Raw genomic sequence first — 17,871 nt, 5'->3', positions numbered from 1 at the left:
GCTATTTATTTAGTAAATTTGATGGATTCTTCGATGTTTTACTGTAATAAGTAATTATTTTATTATTAAAAAAAACTAAGAAAAGGAATATCCTCCATGTCGTCGACTCTTAGAATTTCATAGTAATTCTAGAGGGAGGCAGCACAACATTGAAGATACTTTATAAAATTGCTAAAGAAAGTTTTGTTTTTACTTTAGTTGGCTAAGATCCGATAGCTTTATAAGCTTTATAGCTTGTCAAGATTTTTTTTAAATTGGCGTTACAATCCGTTGGAGACCTCGGGTGCCTCGGGAAGAGGTTTCTCAACAGATGTTTTTGTTTTGTCAATAATCATTTATAACATTTCTGGCAAACCAATCTGTGAGGTGTTATGGGAAGTCTTTCTTCTTTCATATAAAAATAAAAATATCACCAAACCTGGTTATTCTGGAAAAACAAAAAATCAAAAATGTTTAAAGCCATTTATGATTACATATTAATAAATTATCAATTCAGTTATTTGATTATATATTTTAAAATATTTTTAGTTATAATTGATGTGCGAATTGAGTCATATAATATGCTTCTTACTTCCAGAACCAATATAAATACAGTAATAGACTTTCTAGTCTATAATTCTAAATCCATGACTGTATCTAAATAACTTTTCTTATGGTTTAGTCCTAATTGAAAATAGACACCATCATCACCACTTTATTCCAAACAACCTTACTGTTCATAATAATGATTTGTACTACATCTGCACCATGGCCCCCACATCCTGAAGCGGGCCCCCAATCTAGGATCTTTGACGGCCCCCCCTACCTATCACTAAAGATAAAGGCAGTGTGACGCTCTACAGTAGCGTTTTTCAAATGGTGTAGGTACGCGGTAAAATAATGTGTATAATAAGTGATTTTTGTATATTTTAATACATCTATTTGAATTATGTAGTTGTCGAATATTGATACATAAATAAAGATTGTATCGTACAACCACATAATTTTGAATAAAAATATTACTGAAGGAAAATAGCGCCGCAGGCGACTTTTTTACTTTTCAAGCAAATTTGTGATGTGTGTTTATCTCACTTATCTGGTCGACTCGCCTCGCCGGGCCCCTCCTAAGTCCGTGCTCTTAGGCTAGAGCCCTGTCAGCCCCCCCATGTGGGAGCCGTGATCTGCACCGTATTTGGAGGTTATCCGACATTTTTCTATCGGTACTTTGATGAGTTATTGTTTCTCGTTTATCATTGTTTATCAATCTCATGGTGTGCTTAAAGTGTCTAAATTATTCTCATTCTCTATAGATTGTAATATTTACTTATATTTTACCATGCCATTCAAGAAAATCTGATTTTTAGTTTCAAAACTTTATCTTTCGAAAAAAGTTTTAATATCCTACGGTATCTATGAATACCCGTAGGATCTTTTGCTATCATCTTTACTGATTATTTTATTTGGATGAGACAACATCTTACAACTTGACATCCAAATAACCCAATTACCGTTACCCATCTTTCAGAAAATCTAAAAAAGCTGGTGTTTATCTGTACAATCTGATGTGGATACTGGCTGCTTCACGAATGGGTTTCTTGACAGAGTATTGAAGAGAAATATATGTTAGTTATTCTTATAGTCCTTGCTCTACGATTAGAAAAACATTGTAAATTTGCCAGATCTGGATTTATAACTCAAAACCCACGACTTCAAAAATAAATACTTGCGATAAAGCATATTTTCAATTATTTTCTCATAATTTTCAATGTTTAGGCCCTCGGGAAAATTTTTATTCTCAAAGGATACCGTGAAATGAAAAAGTTCAAATACCACTACCCTAAGTGTTTATATATTTTTATGTATTAGTATAGGTACCTATCCATCATATTATAATAACGAATATTTTCCCATCTATTATACATATTATTAAGTAATTATTTATATCCATCATTTATTACATCTTCGCAATTTTGATTACTGAACTTAAAATGAAAATATTTATACAATTATTAATACCAGTACTAAAATTCTGTGAGTTTATTTTCTTCCGGCTGTAGTTATCATTTTGATGGGGCAATAGAATAATTATTTAATTTCGTAACTTTCCTTTGCCTCAGCGGATCTGAATGAAAAGGGACGAACAAACCCAGAACGTTGTAAGTATGAACAATGTGCGATGCGAAAACTCAAGTTTAATATTCATAAATTCCGGGCCATAATTGCTTTTATCGAAAATGATTTACGCATATCAATTATTATAGATCGATGCTAGCAAGCCGCCACGTCAAGGACATGTTGAATTTAATTAAATTATTAAGTCGTCGATAAAATGACAAGACACAAAATATGGGAACCAATTGAGTGGACTCGTTGGACGGTTGGGACCGTTGGGACGGTTGAGGCGGAAATGGACGGTTGAGTTTTATTTATAATTTTTCTTATTCTTATGCCATTCCATATCTTAAGTCGGTCACCATCAAAGCGATCATTACTCTATTGACTTGTATCGATGCAGCTTTTGACAAGCACCTTTTTCATCGTCACAAAAATGCCAAATCTTACTTATACGTAACAGAGAAAAAATACGTAAAGTTTTTATTGATTTCGCTGACATTTTTTTAATAAAAATAAAAGCTTTCGAGATGTGGCTATATAGACGCATCCTCAAAATTCCTTGGACTGACCGAGTGACAAGTTCTCAATCGAATGGGGAAGGACCGAAAAGTTCTACGTAGTATCAAAACCAGGAACCTCGGCCACATTATAAGAGGACAAAAATATGGCATTCCCCAACTTGTCATTCAAGGAAAGATCAATGGGAAGCGTAGCAGAGGACGGCGCCGCATTTCGTGGCTTAAGAACCTCCGTGATTGGTACGAGTGCAGCTCCACTGAACTGTTCCGAGTGGCATTTAATTGCGTTTTTATGAGGAAGCGTAAATATGCTCCCTTTTGGGTGATACGTTTATGATTTCAATAAAACTTAGATTTTAAAATTACTTACATCATTCTTCTTGTGCGAAAAATGCCATCAATTATTATGCATAACACATAGAAAATAAAGAACAATTTTCATAAAAATATATAGAATGTAATATAGAATGTAAATGTATGTGTGCGACTAGTGTTTTCTTTTCTTGTGTGTAAATCTCTACAAAAATGGAGCTCAACGGTGCAGTTAGTGCTTATTTATCCAATTTTATGGCACAGAAACATTAATATCTCACTCTAAGTTGTGTTGACAATATCCTCGTCAAAAGATATATTAACACATCTTTTACAATTATTTTTGTTTGGCAAAACTTTGCACGAAACAGTTGGGTAAAGTTGCACCAATCACTGCGATTATTAAGTCATAAAATGCGCCATCTTCCTCTGCTACTTATGATTTATGACTTGCTACCATGATTTATTCATTAGATAATAAGTTGGGAATGCTGTACTATTAGCGAGAAGATATCGCTATGAATTATAGCATATTATAAACATAAATAATAGGAGGAAAATGATAAAAATGTGGATGCATATTATTTCCTCCAACGAATTTTGAATGAAATTATATTATGACGAACAATAAATCACGTGATAAAATACGTACTTATATAATATCTACTTTCATTGAAAATTACAATCTAGAATGAAAAAGTGATTGTCCTGTAGTGTTCGATGTGAGGGTTATGGTGTTGAGGATAATGATGAATAAGTCGAAAATGTATGCAGGAGCGAGTTTTGTTTGCAGCGTAACGGTCAGTACGATAGTATAAATACAAAAACAGTACATATTATTTACTGGGATAGTTACGAGCCAGGTACTTAGATTCGAGTGACATTTTGATAAATCAGTATTCGTAATTTATGGAAAGGGGGTATGTAGCTGTCAGTATAGTATTGATCAAATATCTATTTTTAATGTATCAAATTATTCGATCGCAATAATAAATTTTTGGCGATATTAAATACGGTATCGCAATGGAAAATTAGTCTAATATCCATTCCCATAGTATCATATTATATTATGACTGTAATAATAACTAAAATTCACAGCTACTCATATTTAAACCGCTGACTCGTTCAATATAATTATGTACTGAAATATAATATTTAGGTATTACTTTTGACTGTATAAATAACGAATACTAATTTATCAAAATGTCACTCGAATCTAAGTACCTGGCTCGTAACTATCTCAGTATATAATATGTACTGTCATTGTATTTATACTATAGTACTGACCATTACGCTGCAAATAAAACTCGCTCCTGCACACATCTTCGACTTCTTCATCATCATCATCATCCTCAACACCATAACCCACACCTCGAACACTACAGTCCTATTTTATTAAACAATAATATTAAATTTATTGGTTACTAAATACTATAGCTGAGAATTTGGTATGATCGAAATTTGTTCTCACATCATATTATTATCTACTAAGTACTAATAGTTTTTCCCTCTGACACGATGGATTTTTTGTAATGTTTTTGTTTCATACACGGCCTAACATTAAATTGAAGTAGGTATATAACGATCAAGAAAGGTTCGTGTGAATTTGTAATGGGGTATATTATATTATTTTCATTTTGAGATTTCCATATTGAGCGACCATTAAATCTGAAAGGCATTTTTACTTTAGTATGGTACACGTATATCGAAATTTGCATGAAAAGTTTTACTAATTCACGGAAAATTTACAGGGTAAATTTCATTTCAGATTTTGTGTAGTAACTATACTCAGAAGCTATAATTATTTTGTATTATTTTACAGACCCTAATAAGTGATTTTTAATTTTCATTCGTAATATCAAATTATTAAAATCTTTTTAAGAGATCCAGTGTTTACTTAGTTTTATTTAAAAATACATTTATAAAAAAAAACATTATTATATTGCTGAGATAACGATATTATTATATACCTTTCTATATTATATTATTTAGAGGTCTTACTTTGTGGTGTCAATGTGTATTCTTTCTTCTTCTTTCCTCGATCTTTTCTTATATCATTTTTATTAATTGTAAAATGTCTAATTTAATAAACGAATATAAAATATAATGTACTGTTAAATCAAATATTATCGTTTTACTAAACAAATTATTGAACATACATCATTTTGAAAAACACTTTCTGAGAGAATATATTATAACCAATAGAAAAAATCTTTGTTGAAAAAAGTAAGCCACCCCATATATATAGATAAGCAGGGAATCGAACCCTGCATATCCAGGATTTATGCCCCATCCGCGCATTACCTCTATGCTACGCAGTGACATACTAATTGCGATAAATTTAAACTATTGGCCACTTTTAATACCCACTCATCAGCGCTCTTCTAAATCAAGTTACTATGGCAATCGATTTTTGCTTATTAAATCAAAGTAGATACCTATTACTTAAATTACTAGCCGACGTCGTGGATTTCTCCAATATTTTTTTATGATATAACTTACTTGAACTTGCCGGGGTGGCTTACTTTTTTCAACAAAGATTTTTTCTATTGGTTATAATATATTCTCTCAGCAAGCGTTTTTCAAAATTATGTATGTTCAATAATTAGAATGATACATTCTTAAATCTTGTGAATTATTCGTTGAATAAAAGAAATAGTTAATTAGAAATAAATAATTTTTTTCTTTGCTAAATAAAATCATTAAACCCTAATATCTCCAAAACGTATCATTTGCACTAACTTTAGTTTAAACTTAAACACTCACAGTGCGATTCGATTATAAAAACTAACGAAAAATATAAAAATATGATGGAATCAATTATATTAATAAAATGTGTTTATTTATTAGACGTTTGCAGTTTATGTTGCATAAAAGGGGTCTTAAAATGTTATATTTTTTACGTTTCTGTGTATTCTTATTAGGTAGCTAGTCTTAATGATATTCATGTAAAACAAAGTTTTCCTTTAGGGTATTTTATAATGAGCCAAGTAAAAATACTGGTATAATTTTAACAAGTAAAGTACGTGATCCAACGTTACGTGGAATGGAAACTTGTTCGCTCTATAAGACGTAAATTTATGTAAGTATATGTTTGCAGCTACAGGTGTGTGTTTTAATTAAAATGGCGCTTTAAAAGGCATTCATTCAAATATTTTTCATAATTATTGGATAATAATAATAAAATATGCATTTTAAAATAGTTTCTAATCAAAATCAGCTTTTTAGTGTCAATAATATAAACGTCCAGTACTGTAATAAATGTCGACAATGTAAAATCTGAAAAAAACAACTATACGCAAAAATTTTCCAGGGATGTATCCTCCCCCGAGATTTTTTTTGATCTATATGGAAAACAGATTATGAAAAGATTTAAAATTCATTGTTTTAAAGCACATTTAAAATTTAACCGAGGAGTTAGTTGCTCTAATATATAAAATTGGTGAATTGATGGGCTTATAGATAAATTTCCAAGACGAAAGTAATGTCGATAGATTGAAATAATTCTGTGCAGCAACCTTATCTACTGCTTAAATAGAAATATACGGTCTAGATTCTACGTCCTATCTAGAGTCGAGAATTTCTATAAATGTGGATGTGAACCAAATATCAAAGGAAAATCGCAATTACAAAAAAAAATCTATGACAAAACTGCAACCAATTTTTAGAAATAAAAATATTACCAAATCAACTAAAATGACTTGAATAGGCTATGCAAGAATAATACCCCGTTTACACGTCCATAGATTTACTGTGCACAGTAATGAAATGTATGGGGAAACATGTATTATCCTGCAGTTGGCAAGATTGCATGCATAAATCAAACAAGTTTGGAAAGTTCCAAATTCAACGCGTAAGTAAGATTATTTTCGATAGCGATATGAGCAAACATGCCGGTAAAAAAATGCACTAGAGCTTAACCGATTTTTAATACGACCTGTCAGATAGTAGTATAAAATGACAACATCGCGCCTCGCTTACTCTTGAAGAATGAGATTGGACAGTCAGCACTTTTACGTGTAAACAGTTATTGTCACGACAGTTTAATAAAAACACTATTGCCGACAGTAATTCCATGCACGTGTAAAGGCGCTATACCTAAGTCTGGACATATTTAAATCGTGGTGTTAAAATAAGGCTAGAACTAACATCTTATCGGGCCGCTTTGCACTACAAAGATTTTTTTAGTACAAGGCGGGTTTTATGGATCGTAGCCAAATCCAAATCAGCAATTTGATGCAGGTAGACAGATAGTTTTCAATAAAAAAAATTCGTCAGCTGGTACAAATTTCCTTTGTCTTAGCATCAATTGGAGTTGTTTCATGTTAAATTCATTAAAGAAACTTTGATAGTTAATGCGAGGTACCCAGGGGGAAAAGTCTAATAGACGTCAAAACGGATGAAAAAATTAATCATCAGTGAACTACTAAATTCTAGTTAGATTTTTCTCAATTTTCTTATACTGAACTCTCCAATTCTTCAATCATTTCGACGACCCGGAATAACTTGTGATGTTTGTTCACTTCGGTGATCGGAGAGGTCTTTTCCGGTGAACGGAATAAATAATGAATGCAACGAACTTGCTATTGAAACAAACGCTGCATACCACAGAATGAAAAATGGAACAAATTCGACAACTAAATTATCTGGACCTCGACAATGTAAAAGTTAGGTCATTATGTTAGCCAAAAATACCCTCATACTGATTTACAGAAAAATGATTATAAGGCATTATATTTTTTTATGTCATTATAATTCAGCATATTACGCCACATCCAAAAAATATCCGCGAAATTTTCCGTTGGTTATATTATTTTCCTTGCGGCCATTTAATGTCGATATTCACAATTATTTTTAACGGTTATCAATAATCTCTGTATTCTCGGGTTAATAATAATAATAATATCCGTGAAAAATTATTATTTTATTAAGCCTTGAAAACTTCTAAAAAATAGCTTGAATGTCAATACCTAAAATTTAGGGAATGGGACAACTGGACGCCGGGACAATTGGATGCCGCACTGTCGTAGACACGTATACAGAACGTAGATGAGGAATTTTAATCAGTTTCTTTCTATTACTTAGTAATTTTAATTAATTTTTCTCTTAACATAATGTTTTTTTTATTGCGGATTCAGAATTACCTTGCCTAAGGCTTTATATAAAATAAAAACTCTTTTTTCGTTGGAACTTAAACATATGCACGATTAAATCATTATTTATGTGTACATATTTTAAATTCTCGCCAACTTTTAAATCATAATATAATAATTTTAATATAAATAATATTATTAAATATTTTTTTTAAAGTACCTATACGTACCTAACGTCTATTTAATTTCGAACTGCAGTTGTCCAGTTGTCCCGGCGCCAAATCGTCTTAGACCCATTATTTAATATGTATTGCGTGCTTATGAGCGGATATTAAACCTCAATTTTTCCCCACTGTATGTATACACTAGGTAATAAGCCAAAACCTATTATAAGATAGACGCTAACTATTCGATTTCGTAAACATTATTCAAAGTACTTATCTAAAGGATTTGTTTCCATTATACGTTTAGACTTTCGATTATTATTCATGTACAGAATTTAAGTCAGGTATTGATTGAGTCACAATTTAAAAGGGTTTCGTTTCAGTGTGGTAGACTTTATCTATAATTTCATCATCATTATCAACTGGAATCAATCCACTGCTGGGTCGTATTTATTAGTTTATTTAAAAACAGAATAATGTGGATTTAAAAAAAATATATTACTGAGTAAGAGTTAAATAAAAATACATGTATTATCTAATACAATATACAAAGCATTTACCTCAGGAGAGAGAAGGAACAAAAATAAAAACATAAACAATAAAATTAAAATTTCTGTAGAGAGTGCATTGATAAGTCTCGCCCCCTAGCTAATATTGCCTGATAAGCCTAACACAAGTAAAAAGCTCTGATTCAGAAGAGGTTATAGCTGCGACTACGTAGGTAATTTACGGGCGCATATAAATTTAAATATGACATTAGGATTCAAAACTATCCCTCGTGAAAGTAGGCAGAAATGTATTAAGTGATCTACAAGCTTCAAGAGGGTGAAAAACAAAAATGCCTTCAAAAAGACAGTTGAAAAAAATATATAGAAAAATATTACTTATAATATATATTATAATGAAAATAGTTTATGTATTAAAATAAAGGCATCAATGATGCTGGATGTGGTGTAAAATTAGTTTGTACGAAGGGCTACAGAAAATTGATCCATATTCAAGAATACTACGCACTAGCGAGATGTAGGGTATACATATGACATTTGGATTCTTGAATGGTTTAGCTTGTATCTTTTTATGTCGGTCTTGAGTTGGCTTAATGCCTCTTGGGTAGTCCTGCATTACTCTATCAGTTTTCCAATCATCGAGAGATATAATATTATATTTCTCATTGATATATCATCAGCTTGAAGACCTCTCTCACAGCACGTATTTTTACCTGTCTTCTTATATCTTGGTCTTTCTTTATGGTTTTATTTTTTAGATTCTTCATACATTAAGTGCTTTAAATACTTCACGTGTATACTTTAGAACTAGTATCATACATTTATCGATTATTTTTAAGGTAGGTATTATTCAAACACCCAAATACGCTTCATTATAGTTTGCTTTTACGAACAATATCGTCGTCTTCAATGTTCATCTGTTGTCCGAGAGAGACGTGCTTATTTAGTTGCTGGATTTGAGTTCCAAGTATTAAAGTTCGTTTTTAGGTCAGCTAAGAAGTTTATCATTACGTTTGTCTTCAAGATATAATATGTATGTGTATATATATATTGTTTAATTACCTTCATAGATAAGTCTAACTGAGCTGTTATTTAACACATACACATAATATATTAAATAGGTTATTAAACTTTATAATAAACATATTATTTTAACAGTAGACATAATAATATAATAATGTGTATTTCAAAATAAATAATAAACTAAAATCATTCTGCACATCATTAGCATAATATTCAGCTTTTCAAAATTTTAGTATTAAACATTGCTTTCAATATTCGAACTCACGCATAATACCTTTGCATCCTAAATTAATTTTTTGATTTCTCAAGGAATAGAATAAATCAAATACTTATGTATATATATTTTCAAACACGGTATCTACAGCCTAGAGCTAAAAGCTCAACATAGCGTACGCCTATACTGATTATAATATAAAATTTATTTAATTTAAATAAGTAACGAGGCAGCTTTTTGTATGAACTATTAAATATGATTAAATTAATATAACGTTGTAGGTAATTTCCTGCGTGAATAATTGATGTATCAAAAACTCTGTTCCTTTCAAATTGCTCAAGGTGCGCTGAATTAAAAGCTTCGCACGGTTGAGCTTATTATCATCGAATATGTACTGACACGCTACATACTTTTTCGACAGCGTTTTGTTTATGATTCTCTTTGGGGCTGATAGAAAAACTTCTGTGAATTGGGATTACATAATATACTGAATTAATAATTAAATATATTGAGTACATCCACTAACGCTAATAAACTAGTATAACTATTGGATGGGGTCTTACTTTTTGGTAATCGAAAGCTAGCAACAGGATCTCTTCACTAATATAATATGTTTTTTAATGCAAAATGATGTTATTTGTATCAGAATACTTCAATCATGTTATCGGTCCACCTCTTTTTGAACAGCGTTTCTCAAATGCTGTGCGCAAAAAATAGGTGTCTCGTGGTTAAACTTCTCGATTCTCGGTGAGGTTACAATATATTTATATTGTTTTCTCAAAGTTTGGGTGTTCGTGTGATCGTTTCAGTTATACTACTGAACTACTTTTTCACTACACTACTGTCATTTGGGCGTTATAACATGTAAAAAATATATTTTGTATTTTACATATAGGTATATAGATAGCAAATATTTATTACTAACTAATTGAACCAGATAACGTTACACTAACAGAATATCGTCACAAGAAGTATCATCCTAGCAATTGGATTACGACATTACTCCTATACTAACAATAATAGCAAGGCTTCATCTCTCGAGCCACCGCCAGAGCACCTACCTATCCATTTTTTGCTAGATGCCTAAAATAATAACGTGTACTCATACAGTCATCTCGAAAAGTAGATCGACGACTCCCATTTTTTTTACTGTTTTTTCTTTCTGGAAACCGTGAAAAATCCGTTAGAAATCTATTAGTAAAGATTTCAAAACGATAATGAAACCCATGTTATGTTGTAAATTTACAATAATATGTAAGTAATTAAATAAAAAGGATTTCAAGTTATACACATTTATATTTTTTATAAAAATCGATGTTTTTTAAAATAGATATAAAAAATATTAAAACTATGAATTAGTCAAAAATCTAAGCGGTGAAAATTTTAAAACTTAAATAACTAAATTCAATAATAAATATAACCATAAAAATAATGTAATAATAACGAAAGCCATGTACCAAATATGTGACAAATTCACATTTTTTTTACAATTGTAAGTTTATCTTTTACTTTAAAAAAAAAATCTTTTAATGTTTTCAGATGCATATTTATTAAGTAATACAGTTGAAATTGTAAATTATCAAAAAAAAAATCTCAAATGGCAAGCTTCGTATTTTCCGCTAGGTTTTCTGTTGGCATATAATTATGATCCCCCTTAAAGTGTACGTGAACAGAGATTTTTCTAGATTATCTTTTATATTTATATGTTATAAATATAATTAACATAAATTGTTCAATAAACATATTCTGTTTGTATATTGAATGCGAATATTTGCTGTAAAGGTATTATTTCATGTTGAATAACAGTTAGACAATTCTCCCGATATCCTTAATTACGATGGGATCCACCGATAAAGTGTCTCTAAGGAGATAAGAGAACGTTTTAGGTTTTGGAAACTGAAATAAGTCTTGACTTGTATTATGGATAAATTTTCGGAGACTTGAACCATCGTATCCATTATAAATTACATAAAGAAACACTCATAATGAAATTGAGTAAAAATAAACAAGTTTTATTTAAAAAAAAAACTCTTTTTGAAAAATTTGAGAAACATACATATTTAATAGAAGAAATCCTAGTGAGTGCAAAAGATGTAAGTTTGATACCTATATAGTGAGTATAACCTTTTTTCAGTTTTCTTCTAATAATTATATTATGTTTTTGAGATTTTTAAAAATATATATTTTCTATAATAAAAAATCTAATTTTTAAATTTTGGTTTATTTAGTATTGAATAAAAAAACAAACTTTTAACGCTATCATTACCAATAATTGGCGTAGACGACTTATTCAAATATTAGATAGGTACTGTGTGAATTATTTTCCACCATTAATTTCGTTATATTGCTTTTAAATTGTTCAGAATTGAAATCAAATCTACATAGTAAATTTGGCTTGTGTGAGGACTAATTTTCCGTTATTTAAATGAAATTTGCATATTCAATTCATATAATATGTCAATTGTTAGGTACATATAAAATTGTAATATACGCCTATTAACGGCCCACATGCTCAGCGTAGGTCAAAATGGAGCTTTTATGGTATATTCAGAGCATAACCCTCGACATTCCTTAAACGTTTTAGATAATCTAATTATATAATTTTGAAGCCTTATTATCCTTTATATTTGTTTCAAACATTTTATGACTGCATAAAGTATTTTTATTACATAAAATAGTATTCTTTTAAGCCTCTCGCTGTAATGTTTTAGAATATAGTCATATGTCAGTACATCCATGTGCAGTGCTGTTAAGATTTTTTATATTAAATAATTTTTAAACGCATTTACAAAATTCAATTAGTAAAATTAATGTTAACATTGTATAGTGACATATTTACGATAAAAAAAATATATTTTATAATCGTTGTTATCCCGAATTTGGCAAGAATTTGGCAATTTATTATTCAAAAAATTGGCACGATTAACACATTTGAAGATAATTCTAAAGACTACTGATTATAAGATATGTCTTTGATCATTCAAATGTCATAAACATCCTACGAATAATGTTTGCTTTATAATAATTCTTAACCTAGGAATAAGGTAGTATTTTTTTGAAATACGCCATTTCTATTGGCATTTCCCAGTAGATAAGCTACAACATACGGCCGTAGCCATAAATTGACAAACGATAAATGAAGTAGGGAGTAATATCATGTTAACGCGCGTGTTTGAACATGTACCTAACCGAATAAAAAATATTTTTTTAAAAACGGCAAAATGATTCCCAAATATATACATTTTTTTTTTATTTTCGGTCAAATAATATTTTGTTGTATTTAAAATCCATTATAATTGTCGTCTCATACTATTTTGTCTTTGACTGACATGCTGGATATAATGTAATGTTCGTTATTAAACATACATTGTTTGGAGTCATATTCACCATATGAACGACATTTAATTAACTGTCAAACACAATAATGTCGACCAACCAAGAGAAGCCAAAAATACTTTAAGGTGGTGAACTAAATATTTTTTAAAGATGTATGCTAAGTAGTGTAGATAACAAGTATGCATTTCAGGCGTACTTACATCTCAAATGCATGATTTCGAATACCAATGTATATTAAACTTCTGATATTGTTCCAAATTATATATTATATATATTTATATTCTTAAACGATTAGATGGAAAGACAATATCATCAGAAATATCAAACAATTTTACATGTTTAGTTATAATTTTATTTATACTTTTTCCACACAATATTAATAAAAATCATACATCGGTTTTGTCCTGACAGACATTCTCAAATTGTAACAAAACTCTATGAAACAACATACCGTATAAACTTATTTGATCACTATTATACATAATATACACATAGAAACATTTACCTAACACTGATATCAACACACACACACACAAAACCAAACAATACTTACCAAAAGTGTTAATTTTTTTTATAAGTAATAAAGTTTTATTATAGTAAATAAAATCTTTAAATGCTGTTTATTTCTCGTTGTGTATTTCAATAAATGGAAAAATCTGGAATTTCAATTAAAATATTTTATTTTTTCACTTTCACAGGTCGGTCCCGGCTGAACGACAATGGCGCAAACCTCGGACGGCTGAGCAGGTCGGCGTCGGAGCTGTCGGGCGCAGGCCTCGGGGGCACCTGCTGCCAGCCTCCCGGCCCTCCCCGCGCCAAATCCGCGCAGCCTCGGAGGTCGCCGGCGCCCCTCTCCGTCCTCAACAAAACGCATAGCTTCTTCCATACGCTCAGGGTAACGCTTGTATGATGACTTTGATATTAGGCTGCATGTGCTTGGTGGAGCTGCAAGCATGTACGTGTCTTGTATTACTTGTATGACTGTATTAATTTCTTCTTCTTCTTACTATTTGTGCTGTAAAGTTAGGTTACGTCTGTTTTATTCGGAAATTTAATATGTTCATAATTAATCAAAGGTTTGCCAGAAAGACAACGGTCAGCGAGTTTTAAATGCAACTAGGTATATTATTTACTTACTAAGTTAATTAATTATAAACCACACATGTTGGAGACATCTACATATAATAGTATTATCAATATAGATGCCTCTTTCTGTCATATTAATTCGACTGTGCTTAGGAAAAAGGGCGTAATCCTCGATTTTTCTAAAAGTGCTTTTATTAGATATTAACAATGTATACAACTAAATTTACACGTTTTATAAAAAGGAAGTAAGCCGCAAATGCCGAATTATTATCTAAATTCAGGTTTCAATTGAGTTTTAATTTAAGGAAAAAAGCATTTACCCTCAATATTAATGATTTTTCTATAATAACTTCTTTAATTATTATTAGATCGAAAATTTATTACACCAAATCATCAATGATCGTGCACCCAATGTTTTTGCCTATTTAAAAAAAATATATTAAACTAAATTCATTCAAAAAACGTTTTTTGCCCCTCCTGTAAAATTTGTTCTATGAGGGTTATGCTCTTTTTCCTAAACACGGTCGAATTGTAATCAGCTTCATTGTCATAATATAAACGTCGAATAACACAACAAAATATTCCAATCATGTTATTTCAGTGGGTCTATTCTATACTTATCGAACACTAAATTGATAAATAGTATCAAACTTAGGGTAGGTTTGTATCAAAATATTAGCACTTATTGTAACAATTACACGAAGCTGGTTTTTATTGTTGCAATAAGTGCGATATTTTAACAGCAGCAAGATAGGTGCTGTTAAAATATAGCACTTATTGCAACAATAAAAACCAACTTCGTGTAATTGTTACAATAAGTGCTAATATTTTGATACAAACCTACCCTAAGTTTGATAATATTTATCACTTTATCACTTTAGCGGTCGATAAGCATAGAATAGACCCACTGATCGCCGTTAAATACTATTCTTACCAATACAATATTGCCCACAATATCACAATAATTAATTAAATGTTATTTACAATACAAAATATGACAGCTGTATCAACATTAACAAGTAATTACTTACCACCCACTATCTATTATTCATCGGTTACAGCTAGTAATGGATTTTTACTTAACATCATCGATTTAATTTTAAATTTTCATAATACATTCATTTACAAATATAAAAGCTTTATGCTATTTTTCTCACTGAAAATGGGTATCAAAAAAAATCTGTGATCTGAAGACCTAGAAACTACCCTTCCTTTTATAGCTTGTAAGTTGTTCGAGCAACGTAAAAAAAATACTCAGTGATAACCTCGTGTGAAAGTTTATCCATTTTTTATCGTAATCTTACTCGTAAACGCAACATTATTTCGTTTAAATTACATATGATCGTAGATTTGTTTTATGTTAAAACTGTAAAGATGTTAAGTCGTGCTTGTAAATAAATCACTGGTGTATTTGAACGCAACGAATTTATCCTAAGTTTTTACTTCAATGAATCCCATATAAACATATTAACAACTCACATGCTATTGCAATGAATACTAACACTAACCCAGATTGAATTCAACCAAACTAAATTCAATTCAATTCAATTCGCACTTCGATCCATTAATCTAACCATTCAAATCAGTTGATATCGCACCACGTGGCTCCTTGCCAAGAAAGAAATCGGAGAGATTAAATTTCACTACTTAGGTACAGAAAATGGCACTATGTCCAATCTTCCGGCTATTCTAGCTTGAATAGCTAAAATTTTAATTTAAAAAACTTGAGCATTTTGATTTCATTTAACGTGTACAACCACAAGAAAATATATGTACTGTATATAGATATTTCAGTACATTTAATATTTGATGTATTTTTATTATAAACTCATAAGTATTCTTTCAGTTTACAATTACTTTTAGTAACTATTGAGGTATTATCGCATATCTTTCAAATGAATTGGTTGCGCTTTTTATAGTGGACTGTAATTAATTTTGATGAAATGATTATAATGGTGGATGTGGATGCTGGGGGGTATTATATTAGGATGCCAGGTACTAACCGTATTGCTGTTGAGGCTGGCTCCATGGTCTTGTTGCACTAGCGTGGTATTATTTGTAGGGCTACCCGGTGTGCGGCACTTGACAGTATAATATTGATGAATGTTATGATAAATGAGGTTGATAAATTACATGAGCCAGTATATCGGATTGCCAGGTGTTCAGAATTAACTTGGACGACACACTATATCAAATTGACTCGGCCGTCGTCTACGAATAACTTTTGAATCAGTCTGTATGCGCTTTGAATTACTCGCGACGGTCTAGCTGTAACAAGCCTAAAATACGCCCGCTGTCTTGAGGTAACGTGTGGTAACTTAATGTTATTCAATCACGGTCGACTGGTGACCCATGATTGCTGGTCGCCTGACTTGCGACAATAACTGGGGATTTGAGGTAGTAGGGAAATTTAGGGATGAAAGTGACCATAATTGGCCCAACCAGGTATATAGATTGAATAAATTGATGAATACTCACCGAATATGTTTTTAATATTTTTTAGTAATTTATCAGTGTAATGATGATTCCAAATTAACTTTAATAACCATGATCATTATCACCACTATTACCCAGTACAGACTATGGATGGTTTTAGAAAACGTCTACCCTCTGTTTGTCATAAGCTCTGTCCACTGCTTTAGCTACAAATAATATGCTGTATTACTTTTTACACAGTCCAACCATTGCAGTTTGGGTCTCTCAACCATTATAGTATAATATAGTGTCTTGACACATGGTCTCCCCAATGGATTCTCTCCACTTTCACGTATGAAATGACAGGGGATCATTGTACACTGCGTAGGTATATGTCGTATTTATCCATCTCGGCACGTACCATCTTCGTCACAAACGGCACCGATGACCCTTCTCAATATACTCCATGTGGACATATCCGACGCATTGGTCAATATGGGCCTGAAGAGGGTTATTTACGTATGTACGTGTGTGTTATTATATGATTAATATAAATAATGGGACAAAATCACATTTTTGTATGTCGTGGCTGCATTTTCTCTCATGTCGTAATATGTTTTTGTAAAACTTTGTTGTCTGTATGTGCTTGGATTGAATGTGCATGGTTGTGTTTCTTTATATATATGTATAAGTACTTGTTTTCACATATAGAAAAACAAACACAATCAGAAGGCAGTACATTTAAAATACAACTCGTCGATTGAAAATCATGATAAATATAGAGTAAACTTGTCTCAGGTAAACATAACCTACTCGAAAAAATGTATGTGTGATTTCTTCGTTATTTTGGGCTACCTTTATTTAAAATAAATAGTGTCTTTAGTGAAGTATCATGCACGATTGTTGTAAAAACATTTGTAATTATTTTACGTCATTGTATTCTTTTTTGAACTAGTAAGATTGTCGTCCATTCTAATTATTATAATTATCTATTCTATTGTCATTTTAATTTTAATATAATTTATAATATACTTTCATAATACCTACAACAATTAAAAATTGACCAATAATCATAAAAATCACAATATATCAAATGTAATCTATACTAAT

The 17,871-nt window shown here is 30.8% G+C and overlaps 1 protein-coding gene across 1 annotated transcript in view; it reads left to right on the top strand.

Annotated features, from left to right (window-relative positions):
* Nucleotides 1-13,964: 13,964 nt before the first annotated feature.
* Mctp (multiple C2 domain and transmembrane region protein) overlaps nucleotides 13,965-17,871 on the top strand; it is a 253,990-nt gene continuing 250,083 nt past the window's right edge. Inside the window, exon 1 of the mRNA XM_085943140.1 lies at nucleotides 13,965-14,155. The gene's annotated coding sequence lies outside the window, so the exon portion shown is untranslated. The remainder of the gene's footprint in view (nucleotides 14,156-17,871) is intronic.

Source organism: Rhyacophila brunnea, unplaced genomic scaffold, assembly GCF_057557595.1.
Source record: "Rhyacophila brunnea isolate RB1 unplaced genomic scaffold, BYU_Rbru_1.0 scaffold_15, whole genome shotgun sequence".
Classification (NCBI taxonomy): domain Eukaryota; kingdom Metazoa; phylum Arthropoda; class Insecta; order Trichoptera; family Rhyacophilidae; genus Rhyacophila; species Rhyacophila brunnea.
Note: the sequence above shows the minus strand (reverse complement) of the source record. Positions and strands in the feature narration are given on the sequence as shown.